Source organism: Centrocercus urophasianus, unplaced genomic scaffold (genome assembly GCF_019232065.1).
Source record: "Centrocercus urophasianus isolate 14NV4802_14NV808 unplaced genomic scaffold, USGS_Curo_1.0 seq_27, whole genome shotgun sequence".
In the NCBI taxonomy this organism is placed as follows: domain Eukaryota; kingdom Metazoa; phylum Chordata; class Aves; order Galliformes; family Phasianidae; genus Centrocercus; species Centrocercus urophasianus.
Window position 1 is genome coordinate 4,156,311 of NW_024884833.1, and position 11,369 is coordinate 4,167,679.

The window sequence follows — 11,369 nt, forward strand, 5'->3', positions numbered from 1 at the left end:
CATTTTCCCTTAGGAGATAGATGTGTGGCATTGAATTGATACAAGTTTTTCAAATGCCTGATGACATACAAGGACTCAAATAATACAGAAGATCAGCAGTCTGGACAGAGACAAGATTGATTACAATTTTAGATTGCCTTAAATTGAATAAATGTTGTAATTATTAGTCCTATAAGAAGAAGCAGTGCATGTGATGGATACATAAACCAAGACACTGGGTGAGTGTACAATATTCCCACACTCTTCCAAATTACACCTGCTACACAGTAAAACCAGTTTTACTACTGTTTCTGTGACTAACAGGGCATTATTTTGGAAAGGCATTGTCTAACCAGGAAGTCTGTAGTTCTGCTGAAGAAATACACACTAGGGCTTGCTGCAGTACCACACTGTAGTTATAAATACCAATAACTGATATAGAGGAGATTCTTGAAAATATCTTTCCTACTCTGATATTTAAAACATCCATAAAATCTATTCTCAAAGACCTGATCAAAGAGACGCAGGGAAGTGGGGTGTTGCGTATCTGGATCAGCTTTAAAAAAAGAGCATAGGACTATGTTAGTTACATAGTTCAAGGTATAGCTACCCTTTTTTTTTTTTAAGAAATTATTCATACAATCTAGTAATACTGTAATTATTCAAAAGCCAGCTGTACCAAATGCTAAAGCATTGAAGGTCAATCACGTTTCATCCTATGTGTCTCTTCAAAGGTAGATTTTCTCTACCATACCAGTTTAATTTTGTTAGCAATATCACACACATACTCATAGAGCATCTAGTCTTCTTTTAGCATGAAATAAACCTAATTTGGGAAAAAAAATCCTTGTCGTGTCTCTGCTGTGTAGTGTATTAGTCACCCTATCCTTTACACATTAAGCTCTTTGGCATTATAGGAGAAATCATCTGCTACACACTGGCATCAAGCAATAGCAGATTCATAAACTCTGCCCTTAATCTCTCTTTCAGTTTTCTTCCAATTAGAAACAATCTTTCCCTGATACTCTAATTAATACTTACACATTGAAATATTAGGCATTATAGCAGAAATCATCTGTTATATTCTTGCATAAAGCAAAAACAGGTTTGTAAGCCCTTGCCCTTAATCTTTCTTCCAATTTTCTACCATTTAAAAACAATCTTTCCCCAATACTCTAATTAATGCAAATGATATTCATGATTAGTTAGTATTATGCTAATCTGAGCCCCAAATTTACCTAAATCTGCATGGTGTTGTCTGAGTACCAGATTGCTTTGGGTTTCTAAGTAAAATTACATTAGCCTGCCAGCTGTACAAAACAACATGATAGAGTAGAAATCCAAGCAAATCATCAAGATTACATTAGTTTTGTTTCTTAATGAACAACTGTTTGCATTAGGGATTACAGACAAATTATGGTTTTCCTCTCTGTACCCAGGCAGCCAGGCATCTGTTGAGAAGTTTCATTTTTTCCTGACTACCCCTAAATAGATTGAGAGGAGCTAAGGCGGAGAGAGGAGTCTAATATTTTACGTAATTGAATTTTTTCCATTACAAAGCCATCACTGCTCTGGGGCCCGCACTTAACCTCAAATTTCTCTCTTCCACCTCTGTCTGGAATACAGAGGAAGCTGAGTGTTTTTTTTCAGGGAGGTATCCATCACGCTGCTCCTCCTCTCTGTACAGAAACAGGTTACATACCTTACAGCAGTACCTGTTCGCCGTTACACTTCAAGACAATTTCCAAGACTGTGCTGCTGCAATTCCCACAGCTCTGGAACAAACAGTATGCCAGCAGAAAGCACCATGTGTGGAACACTGGGATTCTTTGTAGCCTGTGTCAGCAGCACACGCAGGAAACCGAGCTATGCAAAGTTGGGCGATAACGAGCATGGTACCACCAAGACTGCTAATATGTAAAGAGTAACAACGAAGCACAGTTTTTTGCATGTAATTCAGCAGCCTGTTCACATTTGCCCGTTTCGTGTCAAACTGCTATAACATGCTCGTTATTATGTTCTGCTTGATTTAATTATGCTCCTAGTATACAGGTTTACTCATTCTTCCGTGCACTAATCTCGTCCCCAGAACTCACACTGTGACAGCTCATTATTGTTGGCAAAAATGTAGGACACTGATAGGAAAAGAAAGGCTCTGATACATTCATCAGTGTCTATGTAGACCTTCTGATTACAAGATAAAAGTAACGAGTTAATTGTGGATCAATCTGCAAAGTGCAGGACAGCAAAGGGTGGGTAGATCACTCTCCACATCTTGAATGACAACGTTAAGGAGGAACAGAATAATTATGAGTAATTTCTTTTCTTGTGTTGAAATACATGCTGACAGTAAAAACTCTCTTTGCCTATCCAGAGCATCATATGCATACAAGTTTGCATGGAAAGGTACTGCCAGTGTTGTGGAATTTATTAAAAAGTTCTATTAGATATCCCCCTAGAACATGACTTCCTTTTCATTTCCTTCAAATGAACTATTTAAATAGTCATATTTAGCAGCAAGATATGAAGTAAAAACAAACCAAAACCCAAATAATATATTTTCCAATTACAGTAAAAAAAAAATTCCAGACCTACCTCTGTACACATTCAAGTCTCTTAATGCAAACTACGAAAGGAAAAAAACAAAAAACAAAAAACATTTTAAATCCAATTTTAAATGCTCACAAAATTGAGCATGCACAAAAAAAGTGCATATGAACTATATAGCAAATGCATTAAGTCTTTCATTTTCTAAAACCCATTCAAAACTTTACAAAAAGCTCTGAGTGACTTCTAAAATGTTTTGGAAAAGCTATTTTTAGGATATCTTCACCTGAAATAGGTGAGCTATCCCTCAGTCATTAGTGGGTCTTAATAAATATAGCAATTCAAACTGTAGCAAGGTGGAATTATATTTCCTACTTGGAAACCTCCCTGAGAGTTAATACAAAGGACTGGTTTCCTTCCAAGCTGGTCACATACACCTCCATAAAAGTTTTGCTGTTGGTAACATATGCAGATCACGAAAATAGTCACCAAGATTTGTCAAGTGAGGCTCAACCTTCAAATTAGATCAAGAAAACTTCAAATTATCACTAAAGAGAGAAAGACTTACACACACAATATTGCAAATACCAGGTATTATACCACATAAAAAATAATTTAGGAACACATATAATGTCTCAGAGTTGGAAAAAAAAATTAAAGACAAAAACATTACAGTTTTTGTCTTTGTGGTAAGAATCATTTATAAGGCAACTAAATGGACAGTAAAATCTGAAAGGCTATATGCTGCTCAGTAAAGATATTCTGTTAATTACTGACATGCTCATTATTTTTTATTTGTGAAACAACGCTAACAATTAATTATATTCTATTCAAGCTCTCACTAGAGAAATACCTTGAGTTATTTCTAGCAACACGATAGAAAACACTTCTGGATGAAATGCTCTGAAAATCACTGTACTTAATTAACTTTGATTGAGGGGTTTTAGGCATTAAAAACAGCCATGTACCATTGCCAGTCATGTGCTTACTTAGTTCTCATGTAAGCTTTTGCACAGATTAGTGAGGTAGGAGTGCTAAGCATTGTGGAATTTACCTGTGCTGTGTAAAGGATGAAAGTGAAAAGCATTCCAGAATCATGGTGCTGGTATTGAGAATCAACACTGCTTCTGAAGACTTCAGTAACAATTCAGATGAAACAAATTGTTAACTGAGTTTATGTTCTGGCCCACAAGTTCTCACTTGCTAGTCTAACTTGCTAATTATCAGTGCCAAGGACAGATAATTCCTGTGCATTAGGGCTGTACTGTACTGTTCTGCAGGACCTCAGGCCCAGGTGCTCTCTGCATTTGCCTCAGGTGCTGGGTAGATAGGTTTTAGTCTTCAGAATAAATCCACTTAAAACCTTCTTCTATTGCTTGGCCCATAACAATTCACTCAAAAATAATTTTGTCAGGCCCAATAAGCTAACATTATGGTTATGTAGACACACATAGAATTTGTTCTACCTACATGAGCCAGCAGGGCCCTACACTGTTGGTAAAGCAGGGAAGATTGTTCCATGAGAGCAACGCTTGATGAAATATGAAGCCATGGTTGCACTGTGGGCAGAAGACAAACAAACACCCGAGCATCACCAGTATCCTCCTAACATTCCCTGTACCCTCATAGAGGCAACAGAGAAATCCTTCATGTACAGGAACAATTACCGTGGTTTGGAAACTGAGGTAGCAAACACTGGTTAGGAAACTTCAGCTTGTCTGCAGAAATGTTCTGACAGCTGAAAAACTAATCAGCCTTGCAGAGTACTGTGATGAATCTTACTGGTTTCTTAAATGGTGATAAGTTTTACTTTCAGGTAACACAGTGATACTTTCTTAGGAGGAATCAGCACAGGCATTTACTTCTAGTGAAAGATGCATGCAGACAATCCTTTTGTGGTTAGCTAAAGTGTAGTCGTAATGGTATTTTAAAAGTAGAGCTGCTTAAAACATACACACACACAAAAAAAAGGCAGTTAAAAAAATGACATGAAAGTGTCAGAATAAGTGGAATAGGACTGGATACACAGGGAAGCGTTACAATGTCACAGCATGAAGTATTTCAAATGTTTAACTGGCTTAGTTCAAAAGATCAGTATTAAAGGATTCAATTTGATTCTCTGTTCATTAATGGGAACATATCTGCTGTATTGTATCCACAGTTCTCAAGCAAAACCACAGGGTTTTGATGACAGCTTTATTTTACAGATTTGCCTTGCATGAAAAATCAGATAATTTTACTGGACAAATTTATTACTTGGAAGAAATCAAAAGCCTAAGGACACATTTCCTAGAGCACTGGAAAATTCACATTAGGATCTAGCATTTCTGAGCACGGTCTATCCTTAGCTTACTACAACTTCAGTTTGTTTCCACTGGAATACAGTATTTTTGAGATTACCTGAGAACTGAGTAATCAAAAAAAAAAAAAAAAAAGAAAGAAAGAAACAATGCTGCATAGAATGTTTTTTTCTTCATTATCTTCATTATTCAATTATTCATTATTCAACATCTTTGATAATTTTGAGCTTTGACAGTGATAGTTTGACTTTTGACTTCAACCTGTGCTTAACAAAACAGACTTTACTGCGTTGCACCAGATCTGATGAAAATATTAAGTGGTGTGTTTTTGTTTGGAAATTGGAACAGTTCTAGTAAGAGAGTTAATGGTGTCAGTGAGTAACAGTACAGAATGGTAAAGCTTTTAGCAACAGCTGTTAGAGAAGACAAAATGGTTTCCTTACTCATACTATCTCTACAACTTTGAAAGAGTTGATTTTATTTGTTCTCAGCAGAATTTCTCCTTGTTACACTGTCTGTGCCATAATGTTCTAAATCTCCAATGAACTATTTCAGTTATATCTAATACTTAGGCAGTTCTTATTTGCAATAAGTACTAATGAACTTCATTTCCAACTCTTTTTTCTCTAGTAACTTCTATGTCTGATTTCATATCATTTACATTGCAAGAATAAATTGTAGGAACCTTCACTTATCTTGGTCTTCCATTTATTTACTGAACTTGTTTTATTTAATATTGCAAGCCTAAAATCTTATTCTAGGAGTTTGATAATATATCTCAAATAGGAGATATATTTATAGTTTAGATCAAGTTTTCAACCCATGAAAGTGCAGAAAACTCAGTGATGGGGTTTTTTTTCCATCAAAATTTTGATTCAATATGCATCAAATTACTATATAGAGACCAATTACTCTAAATTCCATTGAGAAAACCTCCCCCCCCCCCCTCCACCGCCTTCTTCCCCCCCCTTCTTCCCCTCCCCCCCCAGAAAAAAATTGTGTCATAAAGAAAAGACATAACTGGAAAAAAACAAACAAACAAAAAAGTAATCGAAAGAACAGACAGATAACTTCAGACCAGAAAAAGCAACTTTATTATGTGCTGCATACAATTTCTACTAAGATTTAGCACCAGGAAGGTGCCATCTATTGCTCTGTACTTGCATATCCTTTGTCATAACACATGCTAAGTTTCAAGAAAAACTGTTATTGACCAGGTACATGAAACATGTTAGATTTTGAATATTATAGTTGTATGAATTACAGCAGTACACAAAGTACCACAGCACTATAAAAGGTGTAGAAACATATGGTAGGAATAAATGGTTGATTTCACCTAATTTCAGTGAACTTTGGATCATGCCTTAAGCCAACACAGCACATGCATACATAGACTTTCAGTACCATGCAAACAAATGTTTAGAGGATTGTTGATGCAGGGCTGTCTTCATTAGAAAACTGTTCAAATTCCTACAATGAACAGACAAAAAGGGCATTGTCAGATTCCCAGTGTGCAGCTCTTGCTGGATACAAGTATGTAGTAAGTAGGAATAGTTGCTTTGCTCAGAGGGCGTTGCAGTTGCTAGCACCTCACTGAAGCAAATGTAGCTGGAAACACGTAACTAGTATGCAAGAGACTGAGAAATAAATGACACAGAGGAATTAGAATTGCACCTGCCTGAGAACAACTATAGACATTATTTCTCTTGGTTAAAAGCATATTTTATAAAAAAAATAGCACTGAACAAGTATTAAACGTGAACAACGGCACCTTCATCCCACATTAGTGGGATGTAAGCATTTAGATTCCCTGCTACTACCAGCTATCGACCTGGTGAAAGAAAACTAAAGCTTAAGTAAATCATTTCCCTGTTCCTTAATAAAATACATTATACATTAGAAACAAACATGCATTTATGTTATGGTTTTGCAGATCTCCAGGCAATTTTCTGATTTTAAACAATCTAATACAGAAAAATACCAAGAATATAGAGTACTGGAGCCAGCTACAGACTGAAATACAGCTGTTTAGAAAAGAAAAAAAAAAGAGAGAAGAAAAATAAAAAGAAAGATTTACCCCATGTCATAAGAAAAGACACCGTGTTTTAAAAGAGACACAAGTATTTGTACATCCTTTTGCTAATCATTCACAATAACAGCTGCATTACACACTTAATAAAGTATTTGTAGTAAGTTATGTTTGCCTTCTTATGTAAATCAACATCTTCTGAATATAACCTTGAGCTAACTCTTCTTCTTACTCAGTTCTCCCCCTGAATTAAGATATTGTGTTCTGGGTCCTTGAATAAGCCCAGCATGTTCAATATGTCCACAGTTATACTGACATTTGTTTCTAAATCATTTAATTAAAAGTCATTATTGAGAACAAAGGATTCATTAACAAGCTGTACATCTGAACAACTGATGGAGTTGTTGTGTTATGAATATCATTTTAATCCAAATTAGAAAACTGCACAGATGTGCTGCTGCAAAATATTGACATACTGCAACTCCCTTGGAATGTGATTAACATTTGTGTAGAACCAAAAAGCACATTAAAACCTGGCTTTAACTAACAAATTTAGGATTGGAATAATTCTTCTAATGCAGAAATGAGTTATATAAATTGTTATGATTTTTGCTTCCACTAAAGATAATATGCTCTATCAATACTTTAATACTGTGTGACCTCTCTTTTTAAAATATTTTCCTGAAAGCCAAAATAAGGAAAAGAAAAGCTGTATAAACTTTTTACTGACAACATTTATCTCCAAGATTTTAAGATTGGTTTTCATCATCAGATCAAGCCATTAAGCAAAATGAAATTGCAGTATTTGCAACATAAATCTGTATTGTTCTTAACACAAACCTGCCAATACTTTTTCCCAGCAGCTTTGAGTAGACACATTTTTCTTCACTTTCTATCTCTGCTGCACATGCATGCACATATGATTACAAAACTGAGGTTTTGAGATTAGGGAGAAGAGACTTTTTTAGAAAATATATGTATATATATTTTATAGATCTGCATGCACCATATGACTTTGATTCTGAAGCAGCCCTTTATCATCAATTATGAGGCTGAGAACAGCAAAAAAAATTCATGTTTCTACAGGTATCATCCTTTTAATCACACTCACTTACAAAGGGAGATTTTCCAGTCAAAAACTCCTGCAGCATTAGCCAGCTGTACCTCACCGCAGTTGATATACAGGCTGTCTCTCTTCACAAAATATGTATTTTCTCTCAACACAGAGTTAAATGCAAAATTAAGACGATGCACAGTAACGGTCACACTATGGCCATATAAAAGGCTGAGGTAACTAATTCAAAATTTCTGTCTATTTACTGTTATTTAATGTATTACAAGTTTCCTTTTTTGCACTTTTTAGTAAATAGATCCATGTTTAAAGGAACACAGATGAAGAGAGTGTGTAACTTCTGTTTGTTTGTTTTTCCTGATCAACACAACTCGCTATTACTGAAGTTAAATAAAGAACCTGAAAGAAATAAAGAGCAGCACAGAAAACAAGGCAGCAGTATTGCAATACCATAGGGGAAAAACACAGACTTTACTTACTGAGCACCCGTTTCACTTAATTTAGAGAGAAGAAAAGAATATTGTTTTCTAGAAAATAGTTTCATTGTAATATATATATATTTTTTTTAAAGAAGCCATTACTCTAGGAAAACTCAAACCACATTTGGTGTAGAAGCTCCATCCTGCACAATAACTATAAAGCAGATAGCTTATCTACGATGAAAAAAAAACAAGATTTGTAACGATGTCTGTTATAATAGCGTTTGTTAATGAACTTTTTTACAGCTATGAGCAACCATCTAAGTACACTATTTCCTGTTCCCCAGGAGGCATTTGCAATTCAGTGTTTACAATCATTCAGGAAAAGCAGAGGAGAAAACTAAAAGAAGTCTGCCTCTCTTGCCTTCCTCACTCAGTAGTCTGAGGAATTTTCTTTCATTGCACATTCCTGACAGAGATTTACTGCAAGTAAATGCACAATAAACTGTGGCAAAACTTTGTACACTGTGACATTGAATCCTAAGGTATTTGTGTCATTCTCTGAGAGAAAATAACTCAAATTACGCATGAGTTTACTTTAGGTTCTACAACTACAGATTTATAAATAAGAAATATGCCTCCAAGCAGAAGGCACAGCTAAAAAAACATTTGATTTTCACCCACACTTCAACAGTCAGACATTTTTAAATTTCCTTTTTAAAGTGAGCATGAAAAACACACATGACAACATTCATGACAACGAACATTTACATTACCTGTATTCCACAGATTACAGTTTGGGATACAATACTGCATGCAGTGAAAGTATTGATTTTCTTTTCGGAAGGAATGACAGCTTACTGAAAGCTGTCCCTAGAGACTTTTTGTTATAATATTATAATTATAATACAATTTTGTTATAATGCAACTTAAGAAAAGCCTTTGAACATGCAATATTAAGGAAATCTGCTACACAACATTTCACAGTGCCTTCACCTAAAGTCAGCTGCTTTAACAGCTCATTTCAATACTGCAAACATTTAGACAAAAACTTCATTAAAATTCTAAACAATAAATGTAACGCTATAAAGTACAACTCTCTGTCAAAAAGTAGGCTCACAAAACAGCTTCTTATCATTTACTTTTCTTCTGTGTTCTTTTTAAATTAATACAAATGCTTACACTGCAGTAGTTCAACAAGTAGAAAAGACAGAAAACCACTCCTTCCCTGGATTTAAAAAGTACAGAAACAATCACAAGTAGCAAGCATAATTTAAATTAAATACTCCCTTCAGATATGATACCCTCACTGAAGGCACGTATCAACATCCACCTTTGGAAAGATAATGAAGTCCTTGCAAAGCAATGTCGGAAGGCAGTTATAATCAGAGAGCTGCCTTCTGTCCCGGCACCAGGACGTGCTATCCACTGGTGCTCCCCAGACCCACCGCCCAGGAATAAAGTGCCTATTGTCTCAGCACTGTGCTAATTGTGAAAAAGCAGCCCATGCAGTAAGCATAATAATTATCCAGACAAACAAGCAAAGGCAATCATGGAAGGAATGAAAAGGGTAGAAATACATGACCAGACAAAGCAACCCAAGAATGAAATTAATATTCATAATGCAATGTTAGCCAGCAGAAGGTCCCTTTCATGGCATGGCTACTGCATACAAGAGACCATTGTCTACATGCAACAAAATCAGTATGTGGAGAAAACTTCATGTAGCTCCAGAGAGAAGAAAAGCTGTTCTTTCCCAAAAGGCTCGGTCCTCATCCCACTACTTTGATTAAATAAAATTTTGGACTCTTCTGCCCAGTGATGTTAAAAAAGTTGCCTCTGAAGAGTCCCACCTTCCTTGATCTCTCTAAGTTTTTTTTCCACCTCCCCGCTTTCGTTTGCAGCTGTATAAATATGAACAAAAAACCCGTGCTCGTCCAAACAAAGAAAAAATGGACTGAATATGCATAGCCTCATTAACTAAATTTAATTATGACAAGCGGCATATTAATCAGTAGTTGCTCCAGTTACTGCATTCATTGGGAGGGAGGAGGACTCCAAATTAAGAGGAAGCGTGGGGGACAATCGCATGCTGATTAGGAGGCTGCTCACAACATGATACAATACACTTTCTAAATAATTATTCAAAGGAAACAGAATAAAAGAAGCAGATTGCTCTATTTTTAAGACCAACTCAGTAACAATTAGCAAGAGCATGATGACAGGGCTGCTTTCTTTTTTTCCATGGCTGCTTCCACCTTCACATTCTCACACCAACTTGTTTGGCAGGCAGGGCAAAATTTGCATTTCACATTTAAAAAAAAGGACACACTAAGAGAGAAGGGAAGAAGAAAAAGGAGAAAGAGAAATCCCATGCTGTCCTTGCTGCTGTTTCCTAAGAAGGCCCATATCATTACAATAGCAGAGAAACCCTATCTAGCAGGCTGCGGCATTTGGGAGCCTTGCAGAGTCACCGAGCTGGAGCGTGAAACTTTGTACAGCCTGAACTTTGCAGCATGTGCGCTGTAGAGAAGGAGGAGTTCAGAAACGGGGAAAAAAAAAAAAAAAAAAAAAAAAAAAAAAGCAATTTTGGAGAGGGAGAAAAAGTTTTCACACCAACTTACCATCCACCAGGTCCTGGCTGACATGTCATAGCATAGCTGCCATTTTATGGAGCTGTCCGACGCTTTCCCTGCCATTACGCTGTCAGCAACCTTCATCAGATGCAGCTCAATGGAAGATAAGACACCTAATCAAGAAAACATCAGCAGTGGCTTGCTGGGCTACATGTAGGCCAATCCTTATCACACTGCATCATGGGAAAAGCTCCTTTATTAGCAAGAACTCCAACCTCACTGATATAAAGACAAGGATCAGGGCTTTTTTGCTTTTTTTTCCTTTTCCTGCTGTCTGAAGGGATTGGTGAGACTAGTCAGCGCTCTGTGTATCATGTGTACGCGATTTAGTATCTTGCAAGTGGGCGGCTCACTACATCACTGCGCTATGCAGACTTAAGTTTATTT